Here is a 17,233-nt window from a genome sequence, read left to right as displayed (position 1 = left end):
ATCCTTTTGCTACCTGCACTTTCCTTTTCTTTGCCTTTCTTCCAAGTATTTTATCTCCTTTCCTTGTCAAGACTGAACATCAAAAATCTGAGTATTAAGAGCCACTTCCCACCTGCAAAATAATTCTTTTACCATCTCCATTACTATCTAAAAACTATTGCACATCCATTATTGAACGGAAAAAAATCCCATAAGGTGATAAGGAAAAGAGAGGTGTTGTTTAAGTGAAAGCTCAGTTCATAGTTCTTCCTTCAGAGACTTTAACACCTTTTTTTTTTTTTTCCCTATATCTTCACTAAAAGTTTCAAAGGATTTGTAGTAGTGGTTGTTGACGATATGACTAAGCAGGTCTCTCCAGCCTGCCTGGAGAGCAACATGTCCAAAGCGTACAAAAGTCCTGCTGTCAAGCAGCCATCTGGACTGCGCTACCACCCTGACACCTGAGAAACACCCCAAAATCCAGACTATTTGCATCATATCCTGATGTCTGGCAAGTCTGCCCGCAAGACAGGGGAGCCTGCGAGTGTTTCAAACATTCACAACCATCCTCTTGTTGGATCAGGGCCTGGTGCCAAGATTTGTGCTATCTTCTGCTGGCATGGACCAACATTTGAATCCAACCCTTGATATTTAATTAAGAACGGTATTTGGAGCATCTGTTTGCAAAAGCAGTCAGAGTGTATTAGGATACCAAATAATGAGCACTTTGCAACATGTTGTGAGGCCATGCATTTTATTATTTAGAGCTTTCTTGTAACTAAATTCCTTGCAAATATGCACAGGATTGAATTAGAAGAGAGTCTAAACGTTCTTTCTTCTTCTGACCCCCAACACAGTAATGGCATTATGGAAACCACACTGAAGAATCACAGAAAGAAAATGTCTTGTAGGCCATATGATAAACCTAAAATTAGAGCACTAGTTTAGCTAAAGAATTGGCTTAGGAAGTCAAATCACTTAAGCTGAACAGAAAAGAGTAGAAGGAAGGATGCCAGGTTAGTAGGAAAGAAAAAGCGTAGCTTGAATTATCTTTCCTTATTCATTATTGTAGCTTTGATTTGGTGTTTTTTTTTCTGAAAAGTGGATGATTCTGCTTTAAGCTACAAGAGTATAATTACTAATGCATCCAGTGAATATAATATGTTTTACATCTAGGCAAAGATATTAAAGCCCTATACAACTGAAATGAGAGTTATTTCAAAGTACAGAACATTAACCTTACACACTATAGAATAATAGAAATGGCCTAATCTAGATTTTGTTTGTGATTATAGCTTCTGGTGAGCAATAGGATCTGATGGACTTGTCATTTACCCAAGAATCAGAAAACGCTGATTAGTAACAGAATAAACCCTGCTTGCTCTCTTAAACAGCTGTAAGTGAATGCACTTTGACATCTAACTGATTCTTACGCTCCTTCTTTGGGAAATTGTGATGGGGACATTTTTCTTGTGCTACAATGCATAACAGAATTGGATAGCTGGTGAATAAGCTAAAAAAAATTCTCAGAGATGAGCTGTAAAAACGCTAAATGCTTCCAGACAGGTCTTTCAAGAAGAGGGTGTGATGATAAACACGAGATGCAGAAACAACCTTATTAATGACAGAGGACAAACCACGATGGGAGTTTAATAGACTTCATAGTGCATTTTATCAGATGTTCTTATGTTCCCAGCTGATGTCTTCAACAAGGCTAGCAGCTCTTTCAACAAGCTGAGGGAAAAACAATCTGCAAATACCAACCATTTGCAGAAAATAGTGCTGATGAGGCGCAGAATCAAAAAATGTAGAAAGACGGGATGTAATGGCTCCAGCCCCCTGGGTAGGTAGGAGCAGGGAGCGGCAGACAGTATCCAAACACAGTCCACGCCAAGGGACAGAATGGAAATGGTGGGCCAAACCTCTTGGGAAGGACAACCCAGGAAGGTACCCTCAGGCATGGGGTTATGGGCATGGGGGGGGGAGTTTTTGGGAACATTGAGAAGGGCTCTTTGTGCCCCGATGTTTGAGCACCAAACTGTCCTCTACTGGGATTTCATACCGGGATTGCAGGGGACTGCCCAGGTGGCTGTATTGCATCCTCAGCCTCTCCTGTGAGCAGGGGGGAGGCTGATAAACTAGGTCAGTAGGAAGGAAGATGAGAAATCTTTATTTTCGATTATATGGAAATGCACACAGCTGTTTTCTTATTTAAAATGGGATATATGCAGGAAGGTGGAGGCATAGGAAACTGAACTCCTGTAAGAATGGCAGAGGACTTCTCTTCAAGGAGAATACACAAAGATACGAGTTCAGGTGAAGTAGTTTAGTCTTGGGGTCCAGGGGAATATCAGCAACATGTAGGGCAGCTCTTCTGAGAACTAGATTTTATCTCAGGTCCTTGCCTTCCTATAGCTGAAAGACAAAATAAACCCCCAAATCAGTATGTGCACATGTAGGTATTCCCTTTCAGATGCCACTGGTTTATGTTCACACTTTGATGCTGGGGAAACATTCCCTTGCACACCATTTTCCAAAGTAACATAGATGTTTGGGAATATAACTGCATGCTCTTATCTCCTCTGGCTGGCATGAAAGTTGTATTCACTGTCGAGGTTAAACTGCTTTTTTTAAGTAAATCATCATCTGTGTTTCTAAAAATTATCTTCATTATGATGCAATGTCAGTGTTAGACCTATTTATTACTATTAAAGTTATTTGCTTGCCATTTGTATTTTACTTACATGGACTATTAAAATATATCAGTTATTTAAGTTGTTTCTAATCAGTTTAATTTTATGATGTGACTAGCGTAATGGCATGTTATTTATGAGGTACACATTGCAAAATAATGGAGGAAAGTTCCTTCATTATTTAAAGATTTATAAAAATTGTTCTCTTCATGTTATCTGAAGAAAAAATAATAAACCCTATTATTTTTTTTTGGCATAAGGTACCCTCTCAGTCACTCTTTAGGCCACAGAAATTAAGCTACTGCTGAGCATCTAGCTTCTAACCTTCAAAACATTGACATAAAACAGGGGTTTTCCAGTAACAAGACTCTTGATAACTCACAAATTTCTTGAGTTAGACCACAGCACTGTGTTATAACTCAGAAGCAAGTGATAATTAAATGATGGATGCAATGCTCAACTCCTCAGAGAACTTCTATCCACGTGTGCTCATGGATCCCATGAATAAAATGGCTTTGATATGGGAACTAATGTTGCTGGTTGACATAATTACAGAAAGGCTTTCCAGCATGATGAATCTCAGAATCACGGCAATGAGGGCTGGAAGGGAGTCCAAGAGCTCATCTAGTCCATCCTTTTGCCTTATGGAGGAGCCAGCCAGACCTTTCCCACATTTGGCAGACATCATGAAGGCCGGTCTCTGGTGGCAAGTGCACAGCCCCTCCAGGCCTTCTAGCCCTGTCTTCAACTAGCCCTTACGGTTAAATATTTTGTCTCCTAATATCTAACCTAAATCTTCCTTGCTGCATTTGAAGCCCTTTAGTTCGCATCCACTCCACAGGGGATATTCCAATAAATAGTAGTTCATTCCACTTTTCTAACCATTTACATATTTCAAGAGGTATCACATCCCACCATAGTTCTTCTCCTTGCTTGACAAGATAACTCCAGTTCTTTTAACCTGTGCTCATAAAACACAGTGTCTGGTAACACGGCATTAATTGTTGCTCTCGACCTGGCTTTCTCCACCAGATCCACGCTCTTCTCAGTCTGTGCTCACAGCACTCAAAAGTAATGTTTGACTTTTCACAGCTTTTGACATTGTTGATATTTATCCAACTTGTGATATATTTTAATTGGAAATGGTGCGTGTTAATGAGTTTGACTGCAACTAGTAGCATGAAATTGGGACGGGTAAACTATGGAATAGAAGTTATTGTACACAACAGACGTCTATTTTTGGTTGACTTTCTAGTAGAATTCTCTGTCCAGTTTTTACTATTTACACTGAAAGAATTTGTTGTTACTTCAGTACTTGAATTCCTGCAGCTTCTAATGCCTGCAAATTTTTGTTTTCTGTCTTCTATTATCAGGGTAGATAGTGCCATCATCTTCTGAGTGCAATATCCCAGTGAGGGTCTGCTGTAACAGATCTGAAGATTCAAAGCCTATTCAAATTTGTATTTCTTACAATATCAAGAAGTATTCTCTCTCATTCATAAAAAGTGAGATGAGAAAACAGATATTTGAGGTGAACTAGCCTGTAATATACTTGCTTTAAAGAGGTTCCCCATGTGTATTTTGCTGTATTGCATCTCACTGCAAGTGTTCAGGGTAAGAGAAAAGGGGCCAATTTGTTTCAGTAGATGTCTAAAAATAAAATGCATTTGGGTTCTTCCGGTAAAAGAATCTGAATCTTTGTACAACTGCTTAAATATCTCAAAGACTCTGGACCCTACTGGGATTTTCCAAATGCTGAGCTGCCTAATTTCATGACAATCAAGAGGAGTTTGGTAGCTAAATACTTAGGCATTTTGGAAAGCCTTTTTAGCACCTGTCAGTAGTCAGAGCAGATGTCTAAGGCTATTCTTTGAGCAGTTAGACTGTTTTGGTTCTGCTCAGTGAGAGGAAGGGGCAAAGCATTGAAAGACTTTTCTTATTCATTTCTTATGCCTCGAAGGAGTGTTTGGCCCGGTGCTGCCTTTTTTCCAGAACTCAGCAATACACTGTACCGTACTTGGCAGATTCCAGAGAATTACTAAAAAATTCATAACCTAGAAACATAAAAACATAAACAGTAATGCTGGATGCTGCAGTATGTATGAAAATAATTGATGCCAATTCTAAATGTATAACGCTAATTACCATAACTAGATTTGTAGACGCTAAAATGACATTTGCGTCTTACTTTCAACATGGGAAAATGAAACAACGAGAGGCAAAACCATCTCACAGCAGAAAACAAACTCAGTGTTGAAATCGGTCAGTAGTGCTTTCAACAGTCGCTTGCTTAATTATTTCTTGCTTTCCTTGTGCTGCTGCCAAGAACAAAGGTCATATTTAATGACTGCCTAAATCATTTGCAATATTTTTTAGACTTGCCCTAGAGGTAGCTGATGTAGATCCTTTTGTACTTGGTAGGAAAGTCTCATATGGATTACCCTGTTAAAGAAACATTGCCTTTATTTATCCTTTTAAACTGATTTGAATCCCTTCACATCCTCCAAAATACACAATTTTTTTTCCCTTTCTGTTTTCCATCAAATGCTGTAGTGACAGCTCCAACAAGGCAACACTGGTTGTTTCAGGATTATAGAGCACTCAGGACACCCACATCAGCTTTGAAATAAATTAGTGGAGCTACAAGCACTTTCCTCTGCCAAACACAGAAGAATATATGGCATCATAGCTTCATAGTAATGACATACATACAACCTTAACCAAGGGTCAGAGACAACAGCACAAAACTGAGGAACTAATTCTCCTCTGTCTTGTGCCTCAGGTAGAAAATGTCATGACTCCCTAAGTTGGAAGTACTGGTTTACCGTCACTGTTCTAGAATGTGAAATCAAATACAATCTCATTTTTTTTAATGACAGGACACTCCTGGTGTTTGCATTCACTTCTCTTCTTGCTTCACTAACGGCCAGTAGCTGGGCAGTAAGCAATGGGAAAGTATGTTATAATGAAACACTTCATGATGATGTGCTGGAAGTGGAAGAAAGAATGGAGGAAAATGCAATATTGATTATGTAATATTGGAGACAGTCTGAGACAGGCTGTTAGGTGTCTGCCATCAGGCCCCAAACTGGGGTACGTATGAAGAGTATGCCATGTCAAGGGGGGTTGGCAGTGGAAAGTATTGGGGCTCAAAATAATGTAATTCATTCCACCTGAAGGACCTAGGTCCTATTACAGGAGTGACCTTGTACTTTCTATATTTTTGAAAACACCTTGATAGGACACAGGGTGATCACAGAGGTGATGCCTACACTAGCTGACACCAAATCAAGTCAGAGTTTCCTTCCATTCTCTTCTCCCATTAATAAAGGTGCTCCTGCCCCACAGAATGAAATGTGGATCCTACATTTTTTAATGTTTCTTTGAAAACTGACCCTTGAAAACACAGACTAACTACTTTAATCTGTCCTGTTTATTAAAATATAGGCTTTAATGTTGGTTACTTTTCAACACTGCTGAAGACTGCTCTTGCTGGCATTTAAGCCCATAGTGTAACAGTGTCATGGAGTAACCCAAGTGGGAAGGGACCTCAGGAGGGCTCCTGTCCAGCCTCCTCACAAAGCAGGGTCAACTATGAGAGCAGACCAGAGTGCTCAGGGCTTTATCCAGTCAGGTCTTGAAAACCTCCAAGGACACAGACTGCACAACCTCTCTGGGTAGTGTCTTCCCATGCTCAACTGCTCTCACGATGTTTCCTTATATCCAGTCAGAGCACCTCCTCTTTCAAGATACAGCTTTTTTTCTCATGTGCCCTTACAATGCATCACTGTGAAGAATCTGCTTCTGTTTTCTCAAAAAACGCTTTATAGGCACTGGAATTAAAAGTCCAGACAAAAGCAGGATTAGTTCCTAAACAGGCTACATTTTATGCAAAGCAAGATCAAACTCTCGTATCTGTGTCTTTCCCATTTCCTCTTCTCTTCACCAAGTCCTGACCAAGCATTATCTCCCTATTGTTTCCCAGCCTGCTGGTCCAGCAAGGTCTATAAGCACAGGTTCAGCTGGAAGCACGTATGTGTAGAGGACCACTGACTTTAGACAAACTTTCAGCAGCGTCATATGCATAAGCAGTCTCTCAACATCACATGATTTAATACAAATCTTCAGCATCACTCTTGCTTTGGAGCCGGAATTACCCATCCATTCTCTCTCAGTCACGAAAGCTGGAAACTAAACTTGCTTTTGTGTTTTAAAGGAAAGCTGATATTCTGAAATCATTCCTTGGCCCAGGAGTATGTGCTGGTAACACATTAACCAACGTGAGAACTGGTAACACTGCATTTATACCTAGGCATGTGCTTTCAGACCTTGCGAGACAGAGGGAAGAGCTAAGTTGTGCATATGCTCCCTGTTTCCCAAAACAGGACCATCAACCAGCAAATTGTTACACAAACCTTAACTCTCATATTGAGATATTCCATTGAAATGACATGCGGTAAGCTTGTGATTAGCTATCAACAGATTGTCGCTTAAATGTCATCCTTTAAGAGTCATTTAGAATGAAATAAATATAGCAGAGAATCAAGATGCACTGGGGGAAATTTAGATTGTAGGAATTTGCGGTCCTACCAGGTCTGAGCCTCATTCGTTTTTAATACAGTGTGTAATGACATAGGTAAACCTTACCCACATTTTGTACCGTGGAGACACAGCAAATGTCAAAAACCTTTTAATTAGTCATTTGTACTGATAGCAAAAATATCCACAATTACTCTTAATAAGCCCAAACTGTAATACTGGCTTTCATTCCTTAGGAAACAGGCACACTACCAGATCATGGGAATTAGGAAGAAACTGCTTTCCTGAGCACAGTCCACATTCGTTCATGCCTAACGCATTTGTCATTCCCAAAATGCGTGACAAAAGATCCAAGTGCAAGAGGAAGGCATGGGAGAGAGAGAGACTGTCAGTGTATGTCCTTGCAGTAGCCTGGCATTTCCTAACACACATCCATAAACTCCACTGGTATTAAATGGCATGAACCCCCAATTCAGAATTCGATGCTTTTGCTTATATGGGACCCTTCTGAAGTTTGTTATATGGTTCCCAGCACTGCCCAGTCTTCCAAGGAATGGCTAGCCCATTTCACATCTTTTCTCTTGAGTAGTGTCTTACCAATGTTCAGGTCCTTCTCGCCCACAGCGGTATACACGTTTCTATTTCAAGGGGCATTATTATTTCAGGAAAAAAAAATCGTGGTAACACGTGGTGGCAGCAGCGAGTAAGAAGCAAGGAATGATGAAATCGATACTCAAGCTTCAAATAGCTTAAGGTATGGGCAAATTCCATAAAATTGTTTGAGTTTTCCACATACCTTTATTCCCTCCTTCCATCTGTATATTTCTGCATTCTTTGTACGTACCTTTGCAACTCTGGGTATGATGTATGAGGTTCTTCTGAAGGCATTTTATCCAGTGTGCGTATCTCAACATTTCTAATGAGCAGTTCAGACCATACCCGGAAACATCATGACCCTCAGAAACACATGAGCAATGTAACGCTTCTTGGCTGCTTGCTGTTCAGCAAACTCCTCAAGCCCAGGTTGCACGAATATCTAGTGCCAGGTCAGGGCTGAGGGTGGGAAGCTGAAGCCTCCAGTGGAATGCAGAGGGAAGGGTCTGCCTTGCTAAAATGGGATGTCATTCCTTGTTCCTCTTCTTCAAACGAAGATGTTTCCTTCTGAGGATTCCTTTGGAGACTGACAGCTGTTCGCCCCTTTGCTCTGGAGTCAAAGGCAAAGCTACCTGTGGTAGAGGAGGTAGTTCTATTCTTCTAAGCAAATCCTTTTATAGAGCACTGAGCAGATGGCAAACATAAATAAGTTAAAATAGAGCTGTATCTAAGACAGAAATAATAATATAGAACCAGGTACACAAATAATGTTTAATATTTTCAAAATGGATTTTTGGGGAGATAAATAAATATTAGTTTTCTGAATTTTGTCAGCACTATGTGTTAATGTCAGTGCCTGGAAACTTAATTTTGAAAATTACTTTGTGTTTGGGGCATTTGAGCAGCCTCATGATCAAATATCATAGCACATCTCTGGGCTCTGTCTCAAGAAAAGGCATAGTAAATGTCACCTGACACCTGGGTGACACCTGACAAGATTAGTATTTCTACCTCATTTTGAAACTTGTGAAGATACATTTTTCAAATGACAGGCTGTAAATAACAAGGATTTAGGAACTGCTTCATGAACAGCTCTGCAGTCTGTGGAGTGGGGACAGAGCGGGTGACTTGGGGACTCAAGGACCCCACACGCACCGTAGGCTGCCTTTGGTCTTCAACCAACAGCCTGTGAAGTAAGGGAGGAACATCAGCATGCCTTTGCAGGTATGACAGAGAATGAAGCCTATCCCTAAAAGGCTGCCAGCCTTTAACCGCAGTGGTAATTCCAAGCATCCCTTGCCCATCATGGAATCAGCATGATTAGTGAGATGTCCCTTCAAAGCTGAGAGAATGGGAAAACGTGACAACACATCTGTATGTTTTCATTGACTTTTACAAAAAGATTGTGGACTGCAATTTTCATGGTCTACAAAGCGATGACAGAATTGAAGGCAGATGCATTTGCAGCAATCTATAGAATCATAGATTCATAGAATGTGTTGGGTTGGAAGGGACCTTTAAAGGTCATCTAGTCCAACCCCCCTGCAGTAAGCAGGGACATCTTTAAGTAAGTCAGATTGCTCAGAGCCTCATCAGGCCTGGCCTTGAATGTCTCCAGACACGGGGCCTCCACCACCTCTCTGGGCAACCTGTTCCAGTGTCTCACCACCCTCATTGTAAAGAACTTCTTCCTAATGTCTAATCTAAACCTCCCCTGCTCTAGTTTAAAACCATTGCCCCTCGTCCTATCGCTACATGCCCTTGCAAACAGCCCCTCCCCAGCTTTCTTATAGGCCCCCTTCAGGTACTGGAAGGCCGCTATAAGGTCTCCCTGGAGCCTTCTCTTCTCCAGGCTGAACAACCCCAACTCTCTCAGCCTGTCTTCATAGCAGAGGTGCTCCAGCCCTCTGATCATCTTTGTGGCCCTCCTGTGGACCTGCTCCAACAGGTCCAGGTCCTTCTTGCTGAGGGTTCCAGAGCTGGACACAGTACTCCAGGTGGGGTCTCATGAGAGCAGAGTAGAGGGGCAGAATCACCTCTCTGGATCTGCTGGCCACGGTTCTTTTGATGCAGCCGAGGATGCAATTGGCCTTCTGGGCTGCAAGTGCACATTGTTGGCTCATGTCCAGCTTTTCATCCACCAGTACCCCCAAGTCCTTTTCCGCAGGGCTGCTCTCTATCACATCATCTCCTGGCCTGTATTGATAATGAGGATTGTCCCAACCCAAGTGTAGGACCTTGCACTTGGCCTTGTTGAACTTCATAAGGTTTGCTCAGGCCCATCTTTCTAGCTCGTCCAGGTCCCTCTGGGTGACATCCCGTCCCCCTGGCATGTCGACCGCACCACTCAGCTTAGTGTCATGCACATTTATTACTGATACTACAGTCTCATGGAAACTGTTTTGAGAGCAATGGTGATTTCAAAGCTATTTCTGTGAGACTGTAGCATCGGTAATAAGTGTGCATGAAGAATGGATGAAGGGCTGGTGAAACCATAATGATGTTGATAGGATTTAATGTGGAAAAAAAACTAGTGAGGAAGGACTTTCCACCCATGCAAGAAATAATAGCCAAATAATGTAAAGACCTGTCAGTCTTGCATTGCCATTTTCTCTTTTCCTGACTAATCATGTGTGAAAGCTTTTATTCGTGATGAGTCCATATTCCTGTCTGTGTCTTCTCATGATCTGTATTAATTACTCCCACCACACCCTAAAAGTGTCCTCAGTAGGATTTTATAGTAGCTTTAATAGTGTTGTTCACATAAGCTGATTTGTACCTTGACCCATGGTGTACTGCAGGGATGATTATAGCATTTCCAGGCTGTAAAGACATTTCTATAGGGTTGACGGAGAAACTAAATCCTAAGTATGCATAGGTGCGAGTGTCATTTATGCAAAAATGTTCATCTAATATGCAAATCTGAATTGAAATTACAGCCTGAGTTGATGCACTGAGATCATATACTACTACTCTGTCAAAATTTAAACCTTTAGATTAAGTTCCTTGGCCTCCTGATTGAGGCATTTGTTTTGGAGCTACGCCTGCAGAAAGTAGTGTAGCTTCTACTCAAAGGGTATTTTAAGGGCAGGGGGGGAACACAAGTATTTTAATATGTAGTCTTTGAACCCCTCACTTTTCACCTGGGAAGAAGAGTTATCCTTGCCACAGGAACTGCTGTGTGAGAGGATGTAAGAGCAGAAAAGAGAAACTGCACGTGACTGGTCCTGCCTGAGCCTAAAGCACTGCCTGGCCAAGGCATGAATGCCGCATTTCTGAAAGAGATCTTACCAGCCCAAAAGAGGAAATGGAGAGAAGATGTTAAAGATGTGCCTTTATTTTTCTCAGGGGCATCCTGATCTTTTGCTAGCCTACTATCGTTTGCCAGTGTCTTCTCCTCAGGATGGAGCATTGCCTTGGAGGGAAACATGGAGCAAGAAAGGAGAGTGATATAGATATTGTTTGCATGAGCCTTGCATCTTCTGGAGATGTGAAAGTAGGAAAAGTGGAAAGGTGAATATAGGAAAAAAAAAACCCACATTTTCTACAGTTACCTGTTGCTTTCTTCATCCTTTTTTCTTGGTCCTAGGTTTCAGGAACATCTGGCATCACCCCCACCATACAGTAAGTTTCAGTACTCTATATGGTCGTATGCTACACAAATTTAGTTGCTGAGTGTGACAATAGTTTTACAGCTCCGTTAGAGGATGGCTAGAAACGCGGTCCCATTGCAGTTTCATTAGCATAATTGGCATCCACACTTATATGGATTCAGCATTACTGAAGCTGTTTCAAAGAGACTGATTATGCGCTGCATCCCTTGGAGCAGTATTTCAGGCGGGGATCCCACTGGGATGGAGCAGACATGAAAAGAAGCCCTAAATTTTATAGTGCTGTGTTAGTATTACTACAAGAGAAGTGTAGTATCTAAAATAAGGTTATCACACATAGACAATTACCAGCTTAATGGATTTACACTGCTCTTTTAGATTTATCCCGATCAGTTCTCTGTTATAGCTTTCCTTGATCATCTAATAGGTTTGTTCTTTCACCAGAAACCGAACCTCAGCGTTTTCTGTTACTTGCACACAAAATGCAGTCACTGACTATGTGATCTCGGAAATAAGGCGTAGTAACACCCTAACAATATTGAACTACATGGATCTGTTAGTAGCAGCTTTCTTAGTTTATTTATTTCCCTTTTTGAAGCAAATGCCCGAATGCCACTGAGCAGCCAGCAGGGCAAAACCAGCAAGCAGGGTACCAGGTTTCGGTTGTCCCCAAGTCTGGGAATATAGACTAGAACAGACAAATAGTTTCTGACAATGGCAACAGCTTCTGAGAGCCCCAACCTGTACTTGGAGGTTGCTGGAGTTTCAAAGATGTCCTAACTGCCTCCTTACTCCAGCCAGCCTCTGCTCTGCAATGTAAACCCCTCAGGACTCCACACTTTTTTCTTTTACTTTTTTTTTTTTGACCTGGGTACACCAAGGAGTAGGTGTACTGCTTTAGGATAATTTTGCACTGGAAGGGTAGTGCAAGGATGCTGAAGAGGGTGTCAGAACCTGACTTGTACTTTTTTTCTTTTTAGGAGCTATTTCAGTTGTTAGATAAATATAACAACTTTACATATATAGATATAGATTAACAGATATAGATATAGATATAGATATATAGTTGTTAGATAAATATAACAACTTTTTATATATATATATGTACACACTCACATATACACATTATATATATTTATACATGTGCTATGCAGATTTACCATCATATGTATATTTGTATATTATGCAATGAGGAACAGCGAAATGATGAAAAGTGGCATTTTTGCTAGCATTAGAGTATGTGTACCTGCAGCTGTGTACAACCTGTGAGACCTGACGGCTGCCAAGTTCCCCTGTCCGGGGGGGGACAATGACTACCTACTGACAATTTATGAGGACAAACGCTAATCCAACACTGGCTTTTGCGTTCACAGGTAGAAACCCAGGTGCACATTCTGGAGGACGGCTGTGATTTCTTTCTGGAGAAAGGTCACCAACACTAGGTCCCTGCCATTCAGTTACCCAGAATTGTAGGGATCTACCCTCAGGTCACGGGGCTTAGCAGCTACAGCATTATACCCAGATTTCTCACATGCCACAAATTATGAGAGACATGATAGTAATGGAGAGCTAGTAGTTTTTCAGCTAGTCCTTTTTCCCTTGCCATCCCCAAGTTAATTTATCCCTTCCCATACCTTGACCATGCAATTAAATGATTTGAATATATTCCGTGTTTTCAAATTAAGGGCTTTTGTTTTTTAACCCAAAGGGGACTAGAACACTGAGTGTAAATATAAAATATAATCACAGAAAAGACCACAGGGTCCCTTAAACTGTCTTTGGGACACATACTGGAGGAGAAAATTGGTTTATTTGTTTTCTTTATTAGACTGCACGTCTAATAAAGTGTCCCGTATTTCGTTTGATATATCACAGAGAGTAAGCTACGGGGTACTGTAAAACACTGTTAAATGCAAATATATTTTTGGGAGGATGATTAGACCTAATAAGTGTATTTAAAAACAGCACTAAATATGTCAGTGTGAAAGCAAATAGAATACTTCTATTATTTCTAAATTAAACTGATATAAGAATAGGGATTTAAACTTCTCTTTTTTTTTTTTTTAGAAGAAAGGAAAGAAAATCTAAGTTTATGTTACAAAAGGGATAGTGAGGATTTCCTTGTTTGCTCTCCAGAGTTTTCTTAAGCCTGATGTTTTGAATCAATGAGTCGAAAAGAAGCGGGATAGCTCCAGATCAAAAATAAGGAACCAGAGACACATGGAATTGGTGAGGTAATTAATATCACTTTCCTGTATGTTTCAGAGGAAATGTATTGTGTCCTGCACAAAAGTGTTTGTTTTGACACGAACAATCACCAGCTATCTCCCAGCTTCTTTATGTTGTTTCAGTAGGAAGAAAAATCGCAAAGTCTCTGCCTACCGTACTCATAAAAAAGCAAATTTAACAAGGACCGAAGGGCTCCAGTTCAAGCAGTGACCAACACGAGACACCCCAGCCTCGCTAACGGGATGTGCTTCCACGCACGTGCATTTTGGCAGCAGTCAGCAGAAGCAGCCCCATGGCTCCCACCCCACTCTCCCAGCCCCGTCCTCTCCTTGACCGTTGCCAGTAGGATTATTTCTGTGGCTGCGCACCAAGCTGGCTCAGCGGACGGATCTGAGTTAAAGATCACTCAGGAAAAAGAAAAAAAAAAAAAAAAAAAAAAAGAAAGAAACCAAGCAGAAGGAAAAAAGGTATTTTTCAGCTTGGCTGACAAGGTAGCAGAAGTGGGCCCTTGGTGGTGGCTCTGGGGATGCTCACATCCCCAGCAGTGGGGGGGGGCAGCTTACGCCAGGTGATGTGAAACCACAGCCTCAGCACAAGAATCCTCTGCTGAGGAATGGGAAAGAGTGAGGGGAGAGCTGGTAGCTCACTTCTCCCACCCTGGCATTTCTCGACGAGGAAGAGCACATCGCTGGCTCGGGGGAGCTGGATAAAGGGGCTGTGTGTGAATGGAAAGGAGGGTAGGGCCAACACCAAGCGTTCAGAAATACTGAGTCAGGCCTGCCAAAGTCATGAGGTCCTTACAAATAAGAAATGTGGTATTCTCTTTATCTCCTAGCTTCAGTCTCAGACTTTAGGATACATGAAATACTGAATGTACACGTTCTTAGAATTTTTAAACACAGGGACTACACTCTTTCTTTGATACATCCATAAACTGAGATTTTCATGCTGTTCAGAAAACATACCCAGCCTTATCTTGCTGACCGTTCATCTACCTATCATATCTACCTAGCACATCTGATACTTGTGTATCGGAAAAACGAAGCTGGAAGATAAACACTTTCCAGGCTGCTGTTGTGGGTGCCCGCTGCCCAAGGCTGGCCATGATTCCTCGCTGCCAGCCCTGGGTGAGCGGCGTGGTCCCCAGGCTGGAGGCACCTGCAGGCACACGATGCCGGTGGGTCCGCTGGTGTGCCCCCCCCCCCCACACACACACGCACACACTGGTTTGGGTCATGTCCTGCTCTGGAGCCTGCCAACAGTCAGTCATCCTCGGGAAATACTGCTTCCCCCCACCCTGCTGATTTAATTTCGCAAACCCTCTGAAGATCAAAACCTTCCATGAACTAGTGAAAGTTTCTGATTATGTATATCTCCTCTTGGCTTCATGGTTGATCAGAGTACGCCAATATGTATTATTTATTATGCCGTTGAAGCCTCTTGACAGAGTTGGAAAATTGGCTATGGGGAGGCGGTTCCAGCTCCACATAGCTGACGGTCCAAGAGAAATCACAAGAATAATTGCATAGGGGAAAATCTGCAGCTCAGCACACACAGACCTGCCAATATATACAGGCAGATCTATATCCTGCATTGAGATATGCGGCTTTTTACTACTGTAACTGAAGTGCCAACTTTCTTCTTCCCTCCTCTCCTCTCCTGTGTGTCCTCATACGGCTCAGCCTCATGTAAGCAGGTCCAAAAGCCTACTAAAAGAAAACAAACACTGATTTCAGGTGGACGAATACTTGATTCCCAGCCAAAATCACTTTGCCTTGCACAGTACTTCTGCTTTGCCTTGTGAGTTAATAACAGACTAAGCAGCTACGGCCTCTTTTACACAGGGTCTGGCCACGTCAGTGCAGAGGGCATCGCTGGGCTCCCATGCTGAGAGGGCGGTGGTACAGTGTCTTCAGCCCTGAAAACGTAAATGTCAGTACCAGACGTCAGGTGAAGGGTTGTGTTGGGGTTTTTTGTGGGGGAGGAGCCAAGGTATTAGCCAGTAAAAGGACTTGGCAGCTATGTTTTATTTTGATTTGTTCAGCACAAGGAGAGGCTCACTTCTAGCTGGTCTCTGCAAGTGAAGTTGTTAATAATCTCTAACACCAGACGCGATCCTGCAGTACAGCTGGTCCATTTTCCAAGCAGCCGCAGTGCAAGGAGAACGTCTGGCTGTTCTGGGCAGCCAGGGAAGGTGCACCACAGGCTGAGGCACCGTGCAGCAAAACAGCTTGCTTTCCTCTGCCAAAAAGCTGCCAGGGAACTGTGGATTCAGGGCTCTTTATGCCCTGTGATGCTCTGATGGACATATTTATTTTCTGGAGGTGTTGAAAGCATGGCCAGATTCATTCAGCCTGACCTCACTGGTTTATAGCTGTCATGAACGTTTCAGACTTTTGAAATCACCCCGAGCAGGTCAGCAGCCCTGACCTTCAGCTGGGCAGTGCTGTAGCCATCACCTCCTTGGTACAAACCTCCAGAAGAAGGGACCCCTATAAGCCTCATCTGCCACCATTCAGGCACTCCTGCCCCTTCGCCGCAGGCATCAACAGCTCGCAGCCGTGCCCGTGGTGGGGAGCCCACCGAAAGCTAATCCAGCCACAACCCCGACCAACCATCACACCCGTGAACACCAACACCGCTCAGGTTACCCGTTAGCTGACACCAGCCACCACTGCCACCTCATCTCCACGTCCTGCACCGCTGCCTCTTGCCTCAGGCTTGCAGGGCATGATCTCTGGGAGAGAAACTGCCTTTTTGTTCTGTGCTCGTACAGTGCCCGGCACTGAAACGGGTTCTCTTCAGCTGGAAATTAGTTGCTCTGGTATTTATAGAAAGTTGCAAAAGAAACTCATGGTGGGAAACCTTAGCTATAGCACTAATGCAAATAATAGCAATAGAATGAAACCTTCCACGTATAGTCAAATGCCTGCTCTTAAACGACAGCAATAAGGAAATATATATATTTATATGGGTACAACATATATTTATGTGTGGGTGGGTGTGTCTGAGCCATATTTCAAATGCAAGGAGGAAGCTACTTAATATTGTACCTATGGCAGGTCTAATGGCAAGTCTCTTCCAAGATTCATATTTTGGAGGATGTTTAGCTTAAAACCTACTGTGGTAACACAGGGTGTTTTAAATTCCACAGTATGATCGCATGACATAATTCTCAAAAACCTAATAAATTCATTTTAGAATATTTTATATACTTGGAAAACCTGTGGTTTAGAAACAAAAAGCCATTCTGCGTGCAGCGTTGTCAATACGTGTTCACATTCTGCTTCACTTACTAATGGGCATATGTGCAAACGCAAAGACTTTCCCTAAATCAACACTGTATTGCACAGACCAGTAGCCGGTATAGAACCATTGCCAAATATGTTTCATGGAACTTTTCCAGTATTTCAATTTAATTATTCTATTTCTGTGTATATAAATTTAAATTTAGCAAATTCACCTCATGGCAATGTAGAACTCTACAGTCAGTACTTTAGGGAATATTTGGTGTTAACGTCTTCAGTAAAAGAGCTTTAATTACCTTCATTCCAGTGCTGGCTGATCTGGATGTTACTCTCTCCACTT

The 17,233-nt window shown here is 42.2% G+C and overlaps 2 long non-coding RNA genes across 2 annotated transcripts in view; both read left to right on the top strand.

The window, feature by feature from the left end:
• The window catches only part of LOC134511342 (uncharacterized), an 83,450-nt gene extending 72,018 nt beyond the window's left edge, over nt 1-11,432 (top strand). The window contains exon 5 of the long non-coding RNA XR_010069861.1: nt 11,395-11,432. This is a non-coding gene — a long non-coding RNA (uncharacterized LOC134511342). The remainder of the gene's footprint in view (nt 1-11,394) is intronic.
• Nucleotides 11,433-12,800: 1,368 nt separating this feature from the next.
• Nucleotides 12,801-14,028, top strand: LOC134511343 (uncharacterized). Its single transcript, XR_010069862.1, has 3 exons — nt 12,801-12,844; nt 13,484-13,650; nt 13,768-14,028. It is a non-coding gene; the product is annotated as an uncharacterized LOC134511343 (long non-coding RNA).
• Nucleotides 14,029-17,233: the final 3,205 nt, after the last annotated feature.

This window comes from Chroicocephalus ridibundus, chromosome 2 (assembly GCF_963924245.1).
Source record: "Chroicocephalus ridibundus chromosome 2, bChrRid1.1, whole genome shotgun sequence".
Lineage (NCBI taxonomy): Eukaryota > Metazoa > Chordata > Aves > Charadriiformes > Laridae > Chroicocephalus > Chroicocephalus ridibundus.
Note: the sequence above shows the minus strand (reverse complement) of the source record. Positions and strands in the feature narration are given on the sequence as shown.